Source organism: Setaria italica, chromosome I, assembly GCF_000263155.2.
Source record: "Setaria italica strain Yugu1 chromosome I, Setaria_italica_v2.0, whole genome shotgun sequence".
NCBI classification, from domain to species: Eukaryota; Viridiplantae; Streptophyta; class Magnoliopsida; order Poales; family Poaceae; genus Setaria; species Setaria italica.
The window spans coordinates 14,271,456-14,288,302 of NC_028450.1; the positions used below are offsets into that span (position 1 = coordinate 14,271,456).

Below are 16,847 nucleotides of genomic sequence, written 5' to 3' on the forward strand. Positions count from 1 at the left end.
GGCTGGATCCGGAGATTGCAAACTTGGTGCACTTGATCGAAGTAGACGCGCATCTACCTGGCCATCGGCTTGAAATCCCGCTTTGCGACCTTGGGGAACAACATCGCAATGGCCACATCTTCATTGCTTTTCTCCATAAACTAGCAATGTAAGCATGAAGACGGCGAGGGGGCTCATTGGGGTCATTGAGGGCAACCTCGAAGCCCCTTAGATCATGGGGTCAGGAATCCACGGCAATGTTCGCCACATTCTCAGGAGGCGGCGGCGGCAGAGGTGGATGAGAGTTGGGTTTTTAATTTCTTGGCTCAACGGAGAAGCTGAAGAGTCAGGTGGGGAGGCTGGAGATGATGGCTTTGAGAAAGCATTCATTCCCATCCCAAAATCCTTTTGACTAGTGCCCCCCACGCTAGGCCCAGTGGGCTTGACACGATAAAAACCACGCCGGCCCATCATGCAAAAACCATATCTATAGCAACTAGTACAGTGAACCGATCCCATGCATGACGCAATCAAATGATCATGAGACAGGCACTAAAACATCATACCTGCCTATTCTGATGACCGCTAACCTTGGCATGATGAGATTTGCCATTCAGAGGTCCCTTTTAATTCAAATTTGAATCACTTGTGCAAAGAACACGGAGTCTGCCTGCAAATTTCGGATCAAGATGATCGAACACGGATGCACAATCCACTGCTGAGGAGCCATGAGGAGGATCAGAAGCATAGTTTGGTTGATAGTAATTTGCACTAATTTTAGATGATGAAAGACTAATTTCCCATTGGAGCCGGGAGCTGGAACCGCACGAGCTGCGTAAGCATATAATTTACCACTTGATTTTCTGGACACATAAGTCCATGAGGCTTGCTGCTTAGATAGCCAGAGATCATATTGTCGCTGTAAATTGGCACCACCATCACCCAAGAGAGCAAAGAAGATACCAAACAAATTGCACTTGAAAGAGCCCGAGCGACAAACCAGAAAGCCAACATTTTTAGATGTCACAGAAAACTGAAACATCCAACCTGAGAGATGTTGAACATTGAAATCCTTGGCTACACCACCCAAGCAAGATTGCAAGATTAAACTGACCGATTCGACATTCAGACGAATCGCCGATCTTCCATAGGATGCCACTCCTGTGTCTCCCGCTGCCTCCTGCACTGATCGCAGTAAACAAGTGGAAATCGAAGACTAGCAGTAAACAAGTCACGAAAGACAACGACTTCGTTATCTTTAGGGAGCGGAATAGTTTTAGGGCCAAGGGCTCGGCCGTAACCATCTTCAATAAGACCAGCTGCGACAAAGTCACGAATCATGCTGGCGGTCGCGCGATTTTGGCCAAAGACATTAGTAGTAGGATATTTGGGCAGCCCCATCTTCGTTCAGCCAACAACAACGATCTAAAATGAAGTGTAAAGTGCAAAAATTATAAGGTACAAAACTAAAAACTATATCTAGAAAGGGAAGAAGGCAGAAGAGAAAACCAACTGGATCGACGCGAAGAGTTGCTAGGAACAGCCGAGGTTGATTGCGGCGCGTTGGAATGACAACCAGATCAAGGGATAAACCCTAGTGGGACCCTAGGTTATATAGCCCCTGGGAAGCGTGAAAATCAAAAAGATGGCGGTTCAAGAGAAACAAGAAGACGTCTTTTTGATAGGATGTAGAAAAACCCTCTAACAAGCCGAAGGGGTGAGGCGCTTCGGGAAGTCCTAGGGATTCCCTGGCTCGAGGCGAGCAAAGTCGATTGTTCAACTCGTCAGAGTGAGGGGCTACTGTTGGGGAACAGGACTTCACAGAAGCAACTTTTGCAAGCAGTCTGGAACAATTTTACTTCGCATGCGTCGGTTTTGTGTGAATTTGCAGGAGGGAGCAGTGCGTGGAGGTTCAACTTCGTAGTGAGCGACTTCACAGTTAAGAAGGAATGGGCAGGCGGCCAAAGTCGGGTGGCATGGTGCACTAGCCCGTTGACGTGCGGCGGAGACTGCCTCAGAAACCGGGGGGGGGGGGTTCTTTACTGAGTATGGATGCGAAGACATATGTCGGAGACTTTGTGGTAGGGAGTCGCCTTGGGCTTAGCTGTAAAGTGATGAGTTGTAAAGTGTGTGGCTAAGACGGTGTAATGTTACCGTAATAACCCTGAATATTCTTCGAATATAGTCGTTAGAGGGTGTTGTGCTTAAAGTGTAAAATTACAGCCCTATAAGTAGTGGCCTGGTGAATGGAAACGGACACATTCTGGATGGAGGGGGAGGACTGTTACACTCTCCCGAAGTCACCCATCGCTTGCCCTAGTCGTTCTTGTTTTCCTTCCACTGTTTGGCCCTGACTTTGGGGAATGGTTTCTTACCCCCACACTTAGGTTTTCACGGTACCCCTGTGTAAACCAATGTAACCGGCTTCCCCAACGGGTCTAACCAGCCAAAGGCAGGAGCCTCGCGAGGAGAGTTCGACGACCGCACGATCTAGCGCATTGGGTGTGTTGACCAGAATTCGTGTCAACAAAATATATAGCCGAGAATAGTATTTCTTGCTGTGATGGAGCCTCAATCTTGCAACCTAGTGATGGCATGGTGCTTGCTGCAATATCTCAGGCAACTGCCATACGGTTATTGATGCGCCAATGTAATTTGTATAACTACACGCCTGGAAACTAACGCTAGTTTTGTTGGCTGCGTCTGCCCTGTTTTTGTTAGCTCTAGCCATTCCAAGAACTCGTCGAATGGTACCCCCTCTGAGATTCAATTGCTGCATATTAGGCTGTATAACTAAGTGTAGCCTTTTCGTTGGTATAGCAGTATTTGCTTGGCTTTTGGCCTTCTGTACTGAATTCACTACATGTAGGCCTAGTCCTGGGATTCTTCCCTCTTTCTCAAGAAAACTCCACCATCGATGTGTACATTACATGCATGTATTGCCAGGCCTATACCGACGACCAAGTAATCATCACGGACCCTACATCGTCTTTGATCTTTTGTCAGCTTGGTCTTTGTCAACATGCCGCTGCCACTTCGTCCACAACGATGGATATATCGACGATGACAGCAATCATGTCATATCGACCGCAACCGCAAATACTGTATCGACAACCGTCCTTTGACATAGGCAAAATACCATTATCCTCTGACATATGTAAGGCACTTACAATAACACATATGCAAGACATAATCATCCTCTAACATATGCAAGATGCCCCCAATGACATGCTCTAACATGTGCAAGATACCTATTATATTATTGTAGCTCCGTCTATTTGTAGCTATATCGACGATGACCACTACATCAACCACGGCAACTACATCACATGATTGGGCTTCGTCTACATCAGCTCATCAGCAATAACTCCAGTCAAAACGTCTGTATCATCACTGTCATTCAAGACACTCCCGTTATGACTGCAAGAGGGAATAGATCGAGGAGAGACAAGGGACGGCACCAAAAGGGACCGGACCATTCATCGGAGACACAGCTGATGATCATGAAGCGAAGAAGATGACTGAAGTACAAGACTTCAAATCCAGTCGCGATCGTCCGCTTCACCCCCACTATGATTGAGGGGATGTTATAGAGTATGGATTGTAATAGACTACGACTCTATGAGTCTATGACTAGGTTATTGTAGTCCTCATTATCTAGTCCCGACTATATAATGAAAGGCCGGAGGTTAAGCCGTTCTGATATTTTCCTACACTTAGCATAGCTTCGTCTCAACATTACTGCTTGGTTGGATACTTTGCGTAGCCCCATGTTTATACACAAAATCCAACATGGAACAAAACAAAAATAGATCTTCTTAGCATTATTGGCGCGCATGTGCAAAGAAATTTCTGCTTTGCATCACATCTCAAATGGACTTTGACCGTGCAAAGGAACATGTGCAAAAGATAATTCCATGGCTTGTTTCACTTGGAACACTTCGAAATTCCAAGTCAACGAAATTTGTCATTGGTCAAATTTTTTGTGGATGCAACAATTGTTCGAGTCGTCTTCTTATCAAATCTAATCGTCCACAATGAATTACACCCCAGCCCAGTTACTTTTGCAAAGATACTGTATAGTCACAAAAGGGGTAAAAATGTAAATTTTTACCAATGTACACAGGGTTAGCATCTTCCAGCAAGCACTGGGTATGTATGCAGTACGCTTTTTTTTCAGGCACTACCTTGGTGCATATCATGTACTACGGAAATGAAATTTTGTAAAGCATTTGACAAAACCCATTTATTATGCATCATTTCATGATTGCGCAAAATTTTAAGGATACATGAGCGGGAATGTGTATGGAGTATATGGGAAGTTTCTTGCAGGGTGACCGTGGCCCTGTTTCTTTTCTTTCCATGTGACCATGTCTATTGCTGCCTCTGTCCCAAATTAGATTAGATGTATAGTACTCCGCCCGTCTCAAAATTTTAAGTCGTTTTAGGTTTTCTAGGTTCACGTTGGTAGAAAACTCATCTTTAGTCCTGGTTGGTAGGGACCAAATCTTCCAAAAATCCATCCGAAATAAAGCAATCAAGAGGAAAGGGGGTCTTTAGTCTCGAGTCGCTCAACCTTTAGTCCCGAGTCGCTCAACCGGGACTGAAGACACCCTTTAGTTCCGGTTGGTAAAACCAACCAGGACTAAAGGGGCTGCCACCAGGCGCGGGACAGACCTCTTTTTTTCATGCATCACGTGCCCTTTAGTAGTTAAAGACTTTTTTTATAATAAAATCAAACTAGTATTTATATAATTACTATATATACAATTCTAAGTATATATACAATTCTTATTATAGTATTTATACAATTAGTATATATATATATACAAAAATTTGCCCCTGTCATTCCTTGGATCTCCCCGTCATGGTGTTGCTCGGTGCGTCTAATTTTCATCCATCCTAATAAAATTCTCCTAACAACAACAACAACAACATCACCTTTTAAGTCCCAAGCAAGTTGAGTGGGGTGGTGTGAGACAACCATACAACTTTAGGTAATAGTAGTACGATGTTTTTCTTCTTGTTTCTTACAAACAATTAACAGCGATACTTGATGAAATTTTAGAAGTTTGAAGAGCAAAAAAAGAAGCTTCACCAGCATTAACCAATGCCATTTTTTTCCAGCACAGAGGAAAAATCGAAAAGACTTAGTAGTAGAAGGCAATAAAGCAATGGAGAATGTCCAGGCCATAATGTAAGCATCTGGGTCTTGCACCAATGCTCACCTTTTTTTGTGGTTTTGCACCATATATATAATTTGCTTTGTCCTAGGACTTTTGACTATTTCTTACCCTTTTTTTGTGGTTTTGCACCAAAAGAAAAGGAAGAAACTACTGTGCAACATGCTCCTCCACCCATTCCACCATTATCTAAGGATGTACTTGCATTACCTCCAGATTGTCGTCACTACAACTGCTTAGTGCTCACATAAACCATCGCATAGCTTCTTTCTCCTCAATGCCCATCTATAATTGAAGCAAAAATCATTAATCATACAAAAGAAAGGGAACACATACACATCTGTTCTTTTCTTACACAAACCTGTTTTGGAATGTCTCATCGCATTTATTAGAGGAAACCTCCCATGCGTTCAGGTTTGACACAAATGTAGTCTGATCCGTGGGTCTTTGTACAAATGCCTACTTAATTATACGTGGCAAGAATTAACATAGTATCAAAGCTATTATTACTATTGTAGTAGCCAAACTAACCTGGAGTGTCACCGTATTCTTGTACCCACTGCAATGTCCATTTTATCAAGAAACATTGAAGTAAACTGTGCAAAGAACAAAATACACATGCACAAGCTCCAGGGTATGAGCGCAACCTCCCATTAAAATCATACAGCAACAAATTCGGGTGGTGGTGGTGGTGTGTGTGTGTGTTGGGGGGGGGGGGGGATGGGATGGGGGGAGATCAATAGAACAAAAGTGATATTAGTAGATAGATTAATTTAATGGAATTGTTTCGAGTCATTTCGAATATATGATGAGCTCCCATCTACCGTGCCTTAGAAATGAAATGCCAAATAATGTAGAACACCAGCACCAGCAAATAAATGTTCCTTCCACTTGTTTTGGCATCTTTGCAATATATAATTCTTAAGATTGATCGGATGGCCATTTTAATCGACCAAGTTGGAAACCAGGGTAAAATCTTGTATGAATCTGGCAACATTTAAGACATATTTACTCAAAATCCAAATTTACAAACTGACAGCCCTTTTTCCTCGAAACACGCAGAACTGTGTAACATTGCATTAAGAAGAAACAGAGATATACCTGTGCTACAGAGGAAAGAACAACTCCATCAAGTTCTGAGATGACATCGCCAACCTTAATCCCTCCACAATTTTCTGGTGATACGCCACATATCTACAGTATGCAATGCCAACAGTGAAGAAACAAAACGACCAATTTCATAAAGTAAAAACACCTGACTAAAAATAATAATAAAATGTACAATAACATAACACTGCAATAGTTAAATGGCTCATGCTACAAAGTGTCAAAGTTCCAATGTTGCAAATCGCGGGGGAGTGCTTCTGGAAAAGCTATTTGTGCTATATCGCAGCTATAGCGGCTGCTGTAGCCTTTAGTGGTATGTAAAAAATCAGAAAAATTTAAGCCCAAACATTAGTAATTTCACACATTTCAGCTAATATTTCGTAAGTACATACCCAGTCATGAGTGCAAACATAAAAAACAAGTCACAACTCATCACTCATAGTTCATAAATCACAAGTATATAAGTTCGTAAAGCAGTTATAGCAGAGTTAGCGGTGCTAGCTATTGAATTGAGTGGTGCTATTTCACGCAATAGCAAAGTTAGCAGCATTAGCGGTAATATTTGCAATAGCGTTGCAGCATCTATCTCCAAAAGCTATGGCGGTTCTATAGCGAGCTATTAGCAGGCTATTTGCAACAACCATCATATCCAAGAAGTAACAAAACAGGATTACGACAAAAGGCTTATAACCCATATACCAAACTCACCGATGTCCAATCCAATGGTAGCAGAACAAGAATTGAGAAAGACCGTTGCATAACAAGTGTACTGGCATTAGTGTAATTTCTTGGTCAAGAGCATAAGATACAAAAGGAAAAAACAAGATTGAAAGAACCATGACAATGGAAAACTACTCAGCCACTCTAATGGAGATAAAACCCCAAAAGAATGTAACTAAAAACTTGGTTGGCGGGAGAAAGACTGCCACCATGATATTTTACTAGAAGAGCTCAACCGGAGCCCGGTCAAGAAAGGTAATTGTTGTATGAAGATGAAACTAACCTCACCTCTCTTATACTGTAAATATTTAAGAAATGACTTCCTATGTTCGGCAGGTAACAAGATATCTTTTTTCTCAACATGGGCAAATGGCTGCTAATGGGCATGGATATGATCAGTTTTTTTTCAAACTAGGTCTCACCAATATTTTGCATTTCCTGTGTTGCTCCCAAACCTTCTGCGACCTGGGCAACTCCAAGGGCACTTAGTTTTAACTACTCATCAAGAGTGTCCACTGCTTCTGCACTTTCCGAGAATTAAAGGAACTTAAGTTCTTTTTATCACTATATGACCTCCTCTTTCCTCAACCTTCTTGGGGTGTTTGCGATTAGTCAGTCAAGTTCTAGTAAATGGATTTGATTATTCTGAAAGTAAAATCATATCTTATATCATCATCATCATCCTAAAGAAATATGTATCTGATACAAATAACACAAGCATGCATGCGGCCATGTGCAAATTCTCTCTTTCAAATCAAGCTCCTGCATGTTTTCCTTGAACATGCTTACACCACTAATCTTGTGGTTATTGTGTCAGGACCAGATTCTACACCAAGCAAAATGTAGCATGCACTAAAATGTTTTAAATGAAAGTTATAAGTCAGGTCAATAGGAGCATTCTATATTACAAATTGATTAGCTAGATTATGATCTGCAGCTAACCTAAATATATAATTGATATCTCTATGATATTAGAAGATTTGTGTGCTGAGTACCTTCTCTACCAGAATTCCAGAAGGCAGCTTAGCAAATTTGCAGCACATGTTCTCCAGAACAGGTAGGTCCAGCATGTGGATAGCGTGTCCCCTTATGTGAAGCCATGGCAGTTCTTCCCTTTATGAGAACAAAATTAAATACTAAAATGGAGATGGTGCTATAAAAAATCAAACAGTTCTAGTGTTAAGGCTAAATGAAAATAATATACTTGAATTTCTTGAAGTAATCCAGGCATCTCGCTGCGATTTCAACCGGCAAGAATGGAGCAGTTTCCTTGTAGAAAAAAGTGATGCCAAGGATTCTGTCCTCCAAATCCATGACAGGGCCCCCAATGAAATCCTGGCAAATAATGCCATAACAAAACAACTCGTATGTTCAATCATGAACTTATGACTTATCTAACGACATCAAGTGTCAATGAAACAGTATCTGAGCAAAAGCTTCTAAAAGATGCAAACAGCCGAAGTCTGTACCAATGCTGAACTTATTACGTGTAAATTTAATAAATTTTACATCCAAAATCGATCAAAATCATGATGATGTTACCATGATACCATCTAGTGTAACTTTTTTTTTCTAACTCGCTACACCATAACAAAAAAAAAAAGAGCATTCTTAGGCTTAACTTAGTTTTCTATATTTGATAGGAATGCTACAACAAATCGAAGTAGTTCATTGCAAAATGTAGCTTGGAAGTTACAGGCCATATCAAAATTTACCTACAAAGAAATTTTACCTCATTAAGGTCACATGTACAGACCAAAAGCTCATTGCAGTCTAATTCACAATTTGCACGGATCAGCTCCCCATTTCTCATCAGAAATTCTGACCAGATATTGCGGCCTAGAGCAACTACAGGCCTAGGCTGCATGGAAGAACATTCAGGGGTGTCCCTGAGTTCCACTGCAGGAATATCTATTGGAGATATAATCTTCACGATGGCGAGATTATAATGCAAATGGCACAGTGCTAGGGTACCTTCAGCAATTTCTTCATTATGCAGAACCACTTTAATCTACAATCGACAAATTGACAATTATCAGCATTACGAAAGGAGAAAGTCAGCAGAATAAGCAAATAAAGAACTGATCCTGTGTTGACCTTAACTTCACCATCTTTATACGCCTCATACTGAGTTCCAGGTTTTCTGACCAAAGTAGCAGAGGTAAGTATCCACGTTTCTGACCCCACATGATCAACCACTGTCCCTGAGCAAGATACAGATGCCTTCCATCTGTACAAGCATATTAGAATCAACAGTTGCCAATAGCAAAACTTCCAAACCTATATAAAGATCATGTAGGCACTAAACATGTCTAACATCCCCTACAATCTAACAGAGATAAACTGCAAGGAAAAAGGAACAACTAGACTGCCTTAGTCGCATCAGCCCCTTTGCTCTCACCACCACTCTGCCGGAAAGAAGAAAATAGAGAGAAAAAATCTTTCCGTGAGCAAACTAAGACCCAAGCTCTGAAAACCCCCTTTTATCTATCATATCATGTGTAAATATATTAACTTTTAGGATCAAAAGCAACATTGCTTGTTCTTTGATTAGTTATGATAGCTAAATGTGAAAAGCCCAGATAAAATTAGAGAAAACAAATACCACTGGTAGAGGCGAGGGATACAATGGATTTGCAAATGCTAAACACAGCCCCAAAGTATTTATGTTCGGCTTTGGTATCCGCTGCATTGTCTGAATCATATTTGACAAATACAGACTGAGGAGGACCATCAGAATCTTCTGAGGAATCCGACCCACAATTTTTTCTTTTTTGCGGGTAGGAATCCGACCAACGTCCTCTATGACCTGCTAAAACATGGGAAGAGGCGTCATGGATGAATGAAATTGATAATATCGAGAGGAAGTTCCAATTAAGAAAGTAATACAGAATGATAAGGGGCTTATTTTGTTTATTAAAACAAAAAAAAAGCGAATGTATCGTATCCGAATTGCTACTACCTTGTCGATTCCCCTTCCGTCGTGGCATGTCTGAGATCTGTCGCAAGAAAGAGAGGGGGTCACGCCATCAAGGAAGCAACACAAAATCGAGATTTAGGGCAACTTCGCAGCAGCACATCAAACTAATTACTGACGGGTTAAGAAAAATTATGCACTATGGAACGAGAAAAAGGGAACGCAAATGGAACCTGCAGGTGGCGGATTCCTTTGGGTGTGGCTTCGTGTGCTCTTCTAATGCAAGGAGAGAGGGAGCGCCGGCGCCGCCGAATCTTCTGGGCTTTGGCCCTTTTCCTCTCTTCCGTCTCTTCTTCTCGTTCTTCCTTTTATCTTCACTACAGGTCCTATTTCTTATATTCATCTCGACCCATATCCATAACCTTTCACCTGGCGTTTGGATAGTTTGCCCTTGTTTACTTCGCGAATTTGGGAGGTACCAAATTACTCTAGCAACACTGTAGCGTTTCGTTTGTATTTATGAATTATTGTCCAAATATTGACTAATTAGGCTCAAAAGATTCGTCTCGCAAAGTACAACAAAACTGTGCAAATAATTTTTGATTTCATCTACATTTAGTACTCCATGCATGTACCGCAAGTTTGATGTGATGGGGAATCTTCTTTTTGCATAGTGTCAAAGTTGGGAGTTTTGTGGGAAGTGAACAAGGGCTTTGTAGGTTTGGGACAGGAAATATGCCGGGTTAGGGTTAAAAAAAAGAGAATCTAAACCCAATCCATTATTCGGCTGAAGCCGGTTTGAGTTTGATTGAGGTGGGTCCCACGAGATTAAAAAAAGAAGTAAATTGTACCTACCATATAATAACTTGGTAGGGATGTACAAATTGGTCCAATAACTTGTAAAATGCTCAATTTAGTACAATAACTTGATAGGTGCGTGCATTGGTCCAACAAATTGTAAAGTACTGAATTTAGTACAATGATTTGGCAAATTAGTGCACCTACAATCCAAATTTTATAATGATAACGTATTAAGCAAAATAGATAGATATGTGAATTTTCTTTCAATCAAATTCTCAATTTTTATCAATAAAAGTTGTTGACCATGACTAAACCGTTGCTTCTCAACTGTGTATATTACTTATTACTAGCAAAATGCCCGTGCGTTGCTATGGTAAAAGATCAATTAGTTGGATCCTATTTTGATAAAGTAGACTAAAAGTGAGCTAATGATGATAAAAGTCTGCTTTGCACTGCTTTCTCTTTTCTCTTTCACATGGGTTAGTAGAATCCACCGGGCCCAAACCAACATGCGCGGGCGCGCCACCTCTCCTCCCTTTCTCTCTCCATCGACAAGAGAAAATGACAATAGCTCAACTCTTCTCTCACACACAGGAAGCAAGCAAGCATATCCTCTTTTCCCATCGACAAGCAAGCACTTGCTGCAATTTCAGGTTAGTTTGGATCCCTCGCCGTCGCTAGCCTCGCCTCGCCTCCCCTGCTGATCTTGGTGGGCAAGAGGGCGTTTGGTTCCTTGCCATCGCTCGCCTTGCCAGCACCCAAACTGGTGATGGAACAACTCGATCCAACACGGAGTGACCAATATGGCGGTGGTGAGGCATGATTCAGCGGCAGTAATGCCCAATTTGGTTGGCGGGAGCTCCGATTCGGTGGCGGCAAGTTTGATTTGGCTGTGACCACGCCACCCCGGCCCCGGTCGCGGCCGGGTGGGGCGGCCATGGCGGGCGGGTGGCGCGGCGCGGCTGTGGTAGGCGGGCGGCGCAATGCAGCCGTGGTGGGCGGACGAGCGCGCGCGGGTGGCCGGTGTCGACCATACATGCCCGGGCCCACCAGAGGGTCTGTACAGACCCACTCAAGGGGACGTACTCAAGACGTATCAAGACATGAAGACTATGCTACAGGGCAATGTAGACTACATGGAACTCCTGAAGGACTAGTCGGAATACAAGGAAACTACTCTACTGAGTTAGAGTAGGACTCTATAGTCTTGTCCGACTAGTACTCTTGTACAAAAGACTACCCTGTAACCCTGCTCCCCCGATATATAAGGTCGGGCAGGGACCCCCTCAAAACAAGTTCAATCAAATACGAGCATACAACACACAGGACGTAGGGTATTACGCGATCTAGCGGCCCGAACCTATCTAAATCGTCGTTGACGGTATTCGAGGCTTCCAGCGCCGCATCATCGAAGAAATGGAGAAGAAACATCTCAGTGGAAACTCTCGTCGACATGAGGCGGAAGATTTAGTCGAGAAATTCGAATTTTTCGATCTAAACAACACCAGGTTCGACCACAACTCGGACTAGTCCATGTGAGCAGGCAATTTAGCCATCGTGTGGACCGGATACAACTCCAAGCGAATTTCCGCTCGGACTCCGAAACGCGGTCACGGTTCATCAAAAAACTCTATCCAAAGTCCAAATCGGATTAGAGCCAATTGAGGACAACGACTCCGACTCGAATACTCTTGAAGAACTCCCCTTATCAGGTCCGCAGTAGGGTCTAGTAATCACATCAATACCGCAAGGTAGATTCATCTACTGGTCGGGCATGAAGCCCTCATTCCTTGTCCAAGACAACGAATCACGTCTCATCGCACACTTGGATATCCTCCCATATCAAGAGGGTACTCCACTTTCACCGATCCGTGAAGAAGATGGCTCCACTGAAGTCATAACATCCAGCTTTGGAAGCTACTCTTCGGATAGAGAACTCTTTGTTGTTGTTTCGCCAGACGATGGAATAGGAACCAGCGGCCAACACCAAATAACTCCTCGTCGAGAATGCCAAATCGAAGAAGTCTCCCAAGATGAATTATCAGCCGACGCCCCGGAGGGCGAAACTAGCAGCCAGAGAACTCAAAGAAGAGCAAGAAACACTCAGAGAGCGGAACGTCGTCGACTTCTAGCCGCAAGAGTTCCCATTGTGAACCTCGACAGAGCATTCGAAGCAGTTCAAACACGAGAACATAACACGCCACTTGCCACTATCGCTTCTATCGACCTTATCGCCCGTTCAATGTCTCCAAACAAATACAACGATCTTCTGTTATACTTGGCAGAACATGCATACAAACTCCTCGACAAGGAAACACCAATCCCATCCGTGCCTTGCAACCCAAGTCACCATGATGATAGCAGAGACAATACAAGACTCTCAAACCAACCACATGAAGAACCAAGACAACATAGGGGTGTACTTGAAGCTCCAAGACGAAATAGAGATGCAACTAAGGGTAGTCGTACAGCCTCCGTGGAAGGTCCACGTCACCGCAGAGAAAATCCAGAACCCTCGCACATCAGTGATCTTCGAGAAATATTAAATCACAACCGTGGTGCTCGAGATATAATCAACAATTGCCATCATGAACATGAAGCTGAGGGTGATGACAATGACCACTTCCCCGCTTTCACAAAAGGAATCATGCAGACTACTCTTCCCGAAAAATTCAAACCAATGGGCATCACTAAGTATGATGGCAAACAAGACCCAATTCAGTGGCTCCGCTGCTACGCATTAGCAGTCCAAGCTGCAGGCGGAAGTGATGATACAAAACTCATCCATTTTTCCGTATGTATGGAACCAGCGCCACTAACTTGGCTCGAATCTTTGAAACCTAATTCCATCAACTCATGGTCTGATCTAAAGAAAGCTTTTCCAAGCAACTACGCGGGAGCTATGCAGCACCCTAGCAACAGAATTGACTTGGCTCAGGTTAAACAGCAAAAGGCCGAATCCCTATGCAAGTACCTACGTCATTTTTTCAACAAAAAGGCTACAGTTGTCGACATCTCAGAAGTAGATGTGATTGAATGTTTTCAAAATGATCTCTGGGACCAAAGCATGTTCCAAGATTTTGGCAGACGGTGTCTAGCGGATGTCAAAGAACTCAAAATTATGGCTCAGTCATGGGCAGACGAAGAAGATAAGGAGTGCGAAAGGTTTGACTCACACCGCAATCGCAGACATGACAACAATAACCAAGGTAACAACCAAGAACAAGATAGAAACTGCAACGGCGATCACCGAAATAACTACTCAGGCAATCAAAATCGCAAGAGCAAATTAGACAATACCGTTGCAGCAATGTCAAACTCAAGCAAGAAAGGACCAGACAAACAAAATTATGGCCCTTCATTCAATGAACTACTCAAGAAACAATGTCCATGGCACTCACACAACAAGCACGCTGCAATCGACTGCTATAGCCTTCACAAAGTTATGTATGAATTGCCAGAACCTCCTGCCAACAACAATAACAATAACAACAATAAGGACAAGGGCAAGGGCAAGATGGATGAAACTGAAGATGGCGAAGACAAGTTCCAGACAACGTCTAAGACTGTCAACGTTATTTTCGGTGGAATTCCAGGCACTACCTCCAAGCGATCCAACAAATTAGTACTCAGAGAAATTATGGCTATCGAACCAGCCACCCCCACACCCCTCAAATGGTCTGAGGTACCCATTACTTTCAGTAGAAAGGATCAATGGACCAACTTCTCAGAACCAGGGCATTTTCCTCTCGTACTAGACCTAGTTGTAGCAGGCTCAAGACTAGCCAAAGTACTCATCGACAGTGGTAGTGGAATCAACGTCATTTTCACCAAAACTTTAAGCAAGATGGGCCTCGACATCACTGAAATGTTTACGCTAACGGATTCCCCCTTTTATGGAATTGTCCCAGGCAACACAGCTATCCCACTTGGACAAGTTGTCTTACCTGTCACTTTTGGTACCAAAGAGCATTACCACACAGAGTACATCAAGTTCGAGGTGGCTGACTTCGAGACTTCTTACCATGCCATCCTTGGAAGACCAGCCCTGGCCAAGTTCATGGCCATCCCACACTACGTGTATTTGCTACTGAAAATGCCTGGACCGAAAGGAGAACTATCTCTTCGCAGAGACCTGCAATGATTATATGAATGCGACACGGAAGCTGTTGAGATAGCTGCGACTACTCAAGTTCCCAACTCCATGCAACAAGTGTTCACCACGTCAAAGAAGCTGACCCCGGCAGAACTCAAAATTCCAGAAAACAAGTTGGGAGCTACTAAAGTCAAGCCAGCAAACATCAAGTACTTCAAAACCATTGACCTGGAGACTGGCGACTCATCCAAAACAGCCCTGATCGAAATAGGGCTTGATCCCAAATAGGAAAGTGTGCTCGTCAGTTTCCTTCGAGCAAACCGAGACATCTTCGCGTGGAAACCGACCAACATGCCATGTGTGCCCAAGGAACTGAACGAGCATTCACTCAACATTGATCCTAAAGCTACTCCAAAAGACAGCGACTACGAAGATTCGCTCAAGATAGAAGAGATGCAATTAAGAAAGAACTAGCCAAACTACTCGCGGCAGGGTTTATAAAGGAAGTTTTTCACCCTGATTGGCTAGCCAACCCAGTTTTACTTCGAAAAAAGAACAATAATGAGTGGAGGATGTGTATTGACTACACAGACCTCAACAAACATTGTCCCAAAGATCCCTTTGGGCTTCCCAGAATCGACCAAGTAGTCGACTCCACAGCCGGATGTACACTACTCTATTTCCTTGATTGTTACTCGGGATATCACCAGATAGTACTCAATGAAGAAGATCAAGCCAAGACCGCATTCATCACCCCTTTCGGAGCATTCTGCTACAAAACAATATCCTTTGTGCTGAAGAACTCAGGTGCAACGTATCAACATGCAATTCAAATGTGCTTTGAGAAACAACTACACCGCAATGTAGAAGCCTGCGTGGACGATGTAGTAGTCAAAACCAGAAATCTAGATGATCTGATCGTAGACTTGGAAGAAACTTTCACAAGTTTGCGAGCATTTCGATGAAAACTCAATCCTACCAAATGTGTTTTCGGCATACCATCAGGGAAACTACTCGGGTTCATCATCAGTCATTGGGGCATCGAAGCAAATCCTGAGAAAATCTCTGCCATTACTAATATGCAAGCCCCATCTGGCGTAAAAGATGTGCAGAAGCTCACATGCTGCATGACAACCCTAAACAGATTCATATCAAGACTTAGAGAACGGGGTCTACCTTTCTTCAAATTACTTAAATGACAAGACAAGTTTCAATGGATAGAGGAGACGGACAAGGCTCTGTTATAGCTAAAAGACATCCTACCAAAGCCACCGATCCTCACAGCTCTAACACCAAATGAGGACTTGCTCTTGTACATCGCTGCAACTACTCATGTTGTCAGCACAGCAATAGTAGTCGAAAGATCTGAACCAGGCCATGCCTACAAAGTCCAGAGACCAGTATACTTTGTCAGCGAAGTACTCTCAGACTCCAAGACACAGTACCCGCCAGTCCAGAAGCTACCCTATGCCTGTTTGGTGGTTGCGGGCTGAAAAATGGCCCAACTGAGTGGCCCAGTTCTAAATTAGGCTATGAATGCTAGGGTATTCATTGTGATGGTTGGTGTATTAGGTGAGGAGTTGACCTACCAATATGTGATAGTTGCCGTCGTTATTAAATTACAACAATATATGATGACACAACAAAACCGTCACAAAAGGTCATCACATTTTGTGACGGTTTTCCATATTCTCGTTACAAGGTACATTTAGCGACGGTCGATATATGACGACTTCATGATGGTGGATTTTCATCATAGCATTCTTTTTGTGACAAATTATGTACTTTCTATGACACTTTCAATTTGTTATAAAATCCTAGATTTTTTGTAGTGGCTATTGGGAGCGGACCAATCATGTCGAGCTCCCAACATGCGAAAGGCCATGTTGGAGGTATGGTGATGAGTTTGTAGGTAGGGACATGTTGTTGCTTGGCGAAAAACTGATAGCTTTGACATCCGTGGACTAGTTTTGCTGCATCTGCTAGCACAGCTGGCCAATAAAATCCTGCTTTGAAAGCTTTGCCTACTATTGTTCTTGAGGAT

The 16,847-nt window shown here is 43.0% G+C and overlaps 1 non-coding gene across 1 annotated transcript; it reads right to left on the minus strand.

Annotated features, from left to right (window-relative positions):
• Positions 1 to 4,744: 4,744 nt before the first annotated feature.
• Positions 4,745 to 10,299, minus strand: LOC101778034. The gene is made up of 11 exons (XR_002679015.1): positions 10,140 to 10,299; positions 9,952 to 9,988; positions 9,595 to 9,801; positions 9,087 to 9,219; positions 8,722 to 9,000; positions 8,194 to 8,324; positions 7,985 to 8,102; positions 6,264 to 6,356; positions 5,694 to 5,758; positions 5,524 to 5,621; positions 4,745 to 5,447 (listed from the first exon to the last, which is right to left on the minus strand). It is a non-coding gene; the product is annotated as an uncharacterized LOC101778034 (transcript).
• Between the last annotated feature and the right edge of the window lie 6,548 nt (positions 10,300 to 16,847).